Source organism: Aulostomus chinensis, chromosome 1, assembly GCF_037954235.1.
Source record: "Aulostomus chinensis isolate RoL2024-O1b breed Wild chromosome 1, RoL_Achi_v1.0, whole genome shotgun sequence".
Taxonomy (NCBI): domain Eukaryota; kingdom Metazoa; phylum Chordata; class Actinopteri; order Syngnathiformes; family Aulostomidae; genus Aulostomus; species Aulostomus chinensis.
Window position 1 is genome coordinate 55,887,624 of NC_141320.1, and position 7,500 is coordinate 55,895,123.

Here is a 7,500-nt window from a genome sequence, read left to right on the forward strand (position 1 = left end):
CTCAGGTGCGCACGCGCACCCTCCCTCCCTCTCTCCCACACCCTTGATAGAAGTAGATGTTAGATAGTAGTCCGTAATTGTGAAGATATACCTGCTGATTATTGCTGTGTTCATTGTAAATTAATATTGTGATAATAAATGTGTGATATTTTGCAACAATTCGACTCCACATAGAAGAGCCAACTCTGGAGGACAGGACTCAGCGGTTTTCCTCCACCTCAAGGAGGAAAGCCACTCCTTCCAGGACGATCATGTCCAAATCCTTGACAGAGAGGACAGATGGTTTGAAAGAGGAGTTAAAGAAGCCATCCACGTCAGGATAGAGAAACCATCTTTGAACAGAGGAGGTGGACTGCGACATTTCCTTTCTCCTATTTACAACCAAGTCCTTTCAAAGCTTCCCCAAAGAGCTCAGCTGAAAGACCCATGTGGAACGGCTGCTGCCAGCACAGCCCATTAGCATCTGAGAGGTCGGTGAAACTCCCTAACGACCACCCCTGAAACTCCCTGACACCTCACAACGACTGTCGTTTGGAGAGGCCAGGTGAGTCTCGGGAGGGTCGTTTCCACCACAATAGCACTGACCACTCCCACATAGGTTTATAAGCTGGAGTTTCCACACTCTTCACTAGAACTGAAGAAGCCTCTCGGATGAGAGGTGAAACGTCTTCAAGATAAACTTACGTCCAGTTGACCAGATTTTACTTCGCTTCGAAATTCGACTCCTGGTTTTATTGTGTGTGGATTGAACTTTGATTGCTGCTTTGATTGGGTCAGTGCTCGGAATCACACCTTCTATTTGACTGAGACTGAATAGACCTGACAGTCATTGATTTGAATTAAATAATCAATTGTTTCATTTGAATTGATTCAATAGCTGTTGAATTTGGCCAAGCAAATTTGACAATTTGCTCACCCTGTTCACCTTTGAGGTCCATAACAGAGGATCGGCTGTTCCCAGGGTGGTGCCCCGTTAATAGCTTATATTGTAATAATCATATTTAATAATTGATTCTCTTCTTTATACTTTAATGTCAGATATCGCCAATCCTCTCCCCCTTTAGGAGCCCCAACATTGTGGCACTCCGTGTGAGGCCTCACCCCAACAGAATGTTAACAGGAGAATATCACTACAAGTCCTTGAATGATGTGCTGTTCATCCTGGGTTCAAGCCTCATGAAATGAACCCTAGATTTAAATCCTGGATTCAAAGGAGAAACAACTTTCTATTCACTTGTGGAAAATGGAAATTTAAAAGACTTGAAAGCCTGAGAAGAGAATATCACTGAGAAAGTCTGACTTTTTAGAATCCTCTGAGGCGAGCAATTATTTTGGAACACGACATCAGAAATGAAACAGACTTTAATGATCCAGCGCTGAAAATATGTTTGTCTTCCCATCAAGAAAGCAGAAGAACCTCCTATTGTCTGTTGTTTTCCATCTGACCTGATTCTTGGTTGTCAGCTCACTGGCTCATTGGCTTTCTTGATGGAACAACAAAGCAAAAGTTGAAGACTTGGAATATCCAGGCCTCTGGCCTGATTCTCAGCTGTCATTGAAACTCCACATGAACTCAGTGTCCCAGCAAGTATCTGGTTGGCTGAAATGACTTTTGTCCTTCTGTTGACTTTTTCCACAAGAAGTCTGGAAAAGTTTTAGAACACAGTTCATGTTCCCAATACTGGACTACGCTGGTGGTTTCTATGGCGACACTGGTGACGGCCCCAGCCTGGGTCCTATGCAGCGTTCTGTGTGAGGGTCCTGTTGGTGGGTGTGTTTGTGTCTTTGCAGGTCTGGAGCAGCCTGGTCATGAGGCTGACTGGGAGCACCAGGCCAGTGTTCCCAGTTAGGCCTGTTTAACCCCACCTTCCCAGACGTCTGTCTCCCTTCTGCGCTCAGCCGGCGTCCTGTTGTTGTCCTTTTGTTTGTCCTTGTTTTCCACCAACAACATGCAGCACACACTGACATCACATCACACACTCTCCTCCACTGCTGACACTGACTTCCACACCTCACATGGTTGATGATTGACTTTAATAAATGCTGGTTTGCTGCTACCAGGTTTTGCTGCCCCTCTGAGCCGGTCCTAACACATTCAGACATCAATCTTTGTCCTCTCAATGTCTGATATAATCGTCTTTGTAGGTTTGTGCTCAGCTGCTTGGATAGAACCCATCATTATTGAATGTAGGAGTCCCAAAGACAACTCCACTGGTCAGGATTTATTTTCAAATGTGTCCACTTGAATTTCCCTTCATACTTGAAACAACTTTTAGTTCCTTTCAGCTCACAATCCAACCTAGAGTGTAGAGATCATTTCTTTCTGTATCTGCCTAGAATCAGCAAAGAAACTGGTCATCGCACATTCATATTTGAGTCAAGTCAGTTTGATCATTTGGAAACCATCTTGAGGAGATTTGGAGAAAGTTCAATCATTCAGCTGCAGGTACAGTGACTTACAACACTGCAACAACAACAAAAAATCACCCTCCACAAACACTCTTGTCCAACTTTTGTGCCCAAATTTTCTCCTCCTGAGGCACCAAATCAAGTCAAGTCAATTTATTTGTTTGAACCAAATCACAACAAAGTTCTCTCATGACTCTTTACTAGTAGAGCAGGTCCAGCACCAAACTGCTTCAATGAACCTACACCCAACAATTCTCCACCAGCAAGCACATCCTGCAACAGTGGTGATGAAAACCTTCCTTTTAACAGGCAGGAAGGTCGAGCAGATCCAGGATCAGTGGGGACGGCCTTCTGCTTTGACCGGTTGTATTTAAAGCTCCATCAGATTGGAACAACCTTTCCTCCTCACTTGGGTCTCTCACTTCCTTTCTCATCTTCAAATCATCAAGCATTTTCAAACATCTGCTCTCGTTTCTGATGCACCTCCCCTTTTCTCTCCAGGATTCACTCTCTACTTGTTCTTGTTTGTTCTCTGTACTGTAAATATGTGGATATTTGTGTATGAATATGCATTGTGTACTTTAATGGTGCATGGAAGCAGTATTTATTTAGATGGGTGTTTAAACGTATGAGTGTGGGTCCACAGGCCCACTCTCATTTTGCAATGGGATCTCTGATCATACTTTGTATCATACTGACTGGTGAGTGAGGGGGGGGGGCTTCAGGGAACATTGTTGACAGCATTCAGCCTACTTTGATTGCCAGTCAGGACAGGTGTTATTCAGGATGGAAGAGGGGACAACTTTGGCAGGACAAGTTGCTCCACATTCACTTTCAGCCGAGCCAGGAGTTGAACCTAGAATCTTCTGATCCAAAGTCAGACGCGTTGTCCATTGCACCACCAGCCCTACAGATGGGAGGGGCTTCTACAAAAAGACTCTAAACATTCAGATGTATGACAGAAAATGTCAATGATATGGTGGCATTTTCTGTTTTTGTGCTGTCTGATTTTCTAAATATCAGGTTTAGATCATCAAATTAGCACTGGAACACCAAAAGAGAAAACAGTAATTAATAAAAGATGACTTTTTTAATATAACATTAATTATTTAACATGAAACTACTGACTTTTTTAAGAAGAAAATAAGAAAGAGAACCTGCATCATCACAGCCATGAAGACCTCAACACAGTTGAAGAGAAAGTCTTGGGGTGGATTCTTGTGTTTTGCAGCATCCTTGATGTGTCTGCATAGAAACATTGGTGTTGTGGACCCACATCCACCAGGAGTGGAGCTCAACCAAGAAGAGCAAGAGGGGAATGTTTCTGGAGGAGCTGGGAAGTTCCCTGGTCAAGCCACACATTGAGGGAAGGGAACGGACGCCCCGAGACCCAGACGCTGCAGCCTTGCTCAGACAGCTGCAGAGCTCAGCAGCACTCCATCCATGCCATCAGCAACACAGAGAGCATCCACACCAGCGTCCTCCTCAGCAGCCCTGCCTCAGCAGCCCTGCCTCAACACCAACCAGAACAGCCACAGCCACAACCCCACTCAGGACCTGGTTCCAGAAGAAAGAGGGTCAGGACTGCCCAAGCAGTCAGGACAGCAGGACAAACGGATTGTGCTTCAGCTGCAGGGAACATCTCTGCAGAGAACACACACAGGTGTCACACAAGCATCTGAACACACACACACACACACACACACTCACACACACAAACACAAACACACACAGACTTTTCCTCAGTGTTTGTTTCTTACTGGTTTTGAACCAGTAGCTGGTTTCTGTTGGTTTGATTTGCTTGACTGGTTGTTGTTTGTTGACCTCCAGAGTTGTTGACCCATATTTTGGGTTCTGGCTTGTTCTGCTTTTCATTTTGTCTTTGTATTAAAGTTCTGTTGCTGAAAACAAATAAATCGAGGGTTTAGTGACTAAAAAAAGGTCCAGAGGCCCACAACTAAATATTCAAACCAATATTTCCATGGATAAGGAAGCCTGACAAGGAAACCAAGAGATGGAAACAACTTGGAGGATAGAAAATTGTTTTAGTTTATTTTCCAGCTGATTGAAGACGTGGGTCAGAACTGACCGTTACCATAGAGATGGGAACAGAAAGCTGACACAAGAGGAAGGTTCCAGCTCTGAAAAAGGATTTGATAAAAATCTTGGACTGCCAGTAGAAATATCCTTTTGTATGTTGACCTTTGTTGACAGAAGTCACTTTAGCTTGGCAGTGAAAAGAATGGCTGCTAGCTTGACAAAGAACTGCACAAACCAGGTTCAAGCTGGACTTTGGACCCTGGTATCTGCAACGACTCCATCAACTCCTAATCTAGCAGCTCTGCTGGGTCCAACTTTTTACAGAACATTTGACAGACCTGTGGAGCAGTGAGGACACACAAGAGTGGACCTTTGCTATCTGGGTGTCCTCCAGTCACATGACCCGAGTCATCCAGTGATGTCAGTGATGTCACTTGGCAGGACTGTCACTGCCGTCTCATTCCAGAAAAGAATCCAGACTCCACCTGTGGCTCCATGATCACTGATGGACCTCTGGTTGGAGGCTGGACGATGATGTTTGGACTGGAAGGAAAACTCCTTGTCCAAATTCCATTGTGTTCAAGTTTAAAGTCCCACAATCAGAAGTAGCTGAATCTGACAAGTGGAGGTTTGGAACTACAAGATGGTGATGTTTTCTTGACTTGATGCTCTGACTGTCAGGGTGGATGACAGCTTCCTCTGCTGCTGCATCTGAGTGGCTAGGATTGGAGGTTTTACCCCCCAAGGTTGTCTGGTTCCAGGTGAAATTTTAAAATTCCAGTCCCCAACCTTGGCTGTTCTGAAACTCTTCTCCTGAATCACTCCTGAGCTGCAGCAAGAACAAATACCAGTGCCAACCAGATCAACTTAATGGCTGCTAACAGCCTCAGACACTTGATTTCCATCAATCTGGAGCCAAGAAGGCCCTCACCTGTGGTTCTCCTCCAGGAGGGTCCAGGTTCTGCCATTGGGCCAGAGAGCCTCAGCTGCACACTGCAACATTTCAACAGGAGATTGACATTCCTTCAAATGTCCTGACATCTGATTCCAATGGCTCTGTCCATATTTATATTGTAAATCAATCCCATGATGAGATTTGAAACCAGTAAAATATGCTTTTCTGTGTGCAAACTAGTGAGGGGCATGGAAGGATATTTTACCCCCAATACAGAACCCAAACTTTAGTCATGTGATGAGATGGCAACTCTGAAGATATGATTATGAAGTTAATGGACAAAATGTGAATTGAAAGAAAACACATTCCTTCAGCAGACTTTGAACCAACATTTGTAGTTAGATTTTGGTGGCTGCTCCATGTTGGAGGAAACCAGGCGATGTTTGAACGTCACAGGGAAGCTCCTTTGCCTCTTCTGCTGCCAGTTCAACCACTCACTCCCCTCAGTGGAGAGCAGCTTCAACTGTGTTTGGAATTTACCACTGTGGATGCATAGGAATGTGGAGAAAATGTCCTTTGTCAGAAGTGGGATTTGAACCCACGCCTCCAGGAGAGATTGCGACCTGAACGCAGCGCCTTAGACCGCTCAGCCATCCTGACAGACATTGAAAGCTGCAGACTGCAATATTAAATTAATTCATTCACTGACAAAGTAGGATTTTTTAATTGTTAACATTAAACACAGTCTGAATTCATGGCAGTAAGAAATGAATTTCATTTTTCTAAAGGACAAGAAATGAACCAGAACATTAGAACCACATAACATCTTTTGATCAGTTTGTTACATGGGACATGTTCCACACAGGAAGGTCCCACCAAGACTTGAACTGGGATCACTGGATCCAGAGTCCAGAGTGCTCACCATTCCACCATGGAAGCAAACACAAGGCGAAGGATCCTCTAAATACCACTTGACATCACCTGCAATCAACCTGTTGCGATTCAGAGGTTCATCTTGCTCTTGTTCCAGACGACATTGCCAAAAGGAACATGAACCACAAGGAAATCAAGGAACTCCAGATATATTCAGGACTTTCTAACTCCATCGTATGACCTGGGAGCAAAGACTGGCCAGGCCTTCCTTAATTTATCAGTTATTTACTGCTTCAACAAACATGCCACTTAATTAAGTTACCAGAATTTCTCTCATTGAAAAACCCACCAGCCTGATTTCTTGACATGACATGAAAAATTCTCCAAAAACCCACAGTTGGGGTGGAAAGATACCAGGTTAACCAGGAGGAGTCCTGTTCCTGAACCATGGATGGAACAAAGTCCACTGGAAAACTCAGCAGTTCCTGAGTGTCAGATCCATCCGGGAGCTTGGGTCTCCCCTTGACTGTGATGATCCATGAGATCAAGGAGGACAGAGGGAAGAAGGATCCTGTTGGAGATCTCCTACCTTCTTCCTCCACTTCACTACTACTTGGATGTCAGGAATATGAGGTACTTTACTCAAATGACTTATTAGGAGTTTCCTGTTTGACAAGAAGGAAGTCAGAGGTTCATACCTCACTTGTTGGTGGTGCCCTCAACCTGCTGAGAGCATCACTTAGTTCTCTACAGAGAAACATGGCAGCTCTGCTGAAGGCTGCAGGAAACCTGCTGGAACGGAGACTTGGACTCAGGTCACTGGTTTCAAAGTCCAGGGTGCCAACAGGTCCACCAGGGCATCTGTGCTTTACTTACCGTGTAAAAAGGACCACAGTGGTCGTCTGGTTTTAATTTAACAAACAAATACGGTTGAAAACTTTGAGACAGTGACACAGGGCTCTTATTTGAAGGGCCATGGGATGTGAAATATCCCAGACCTCAGAGATCAGAGCGCTCACTTTGATCTCAGGGTCCTGACTTTTGGGGTTCTTCCTTTGGTCTTCAAATACTTGTGTTTTTACTGGCAGAACTTTCAACTTGCATGCAAAAAGAGAATCACAGTCAATGTAAACCCAGCAGACAGTGTTTATTTCTAATAAATCAGACAATTGCACAAATGAAAATGAAACGAAAAAACAATAAAATGTTTAAAAAAATCCTTCTCCACTCTAAAGCTTTTTAAAGTTCATTTGAAGGTTCAAAGGTAGAGGTGAGGAGGTCAC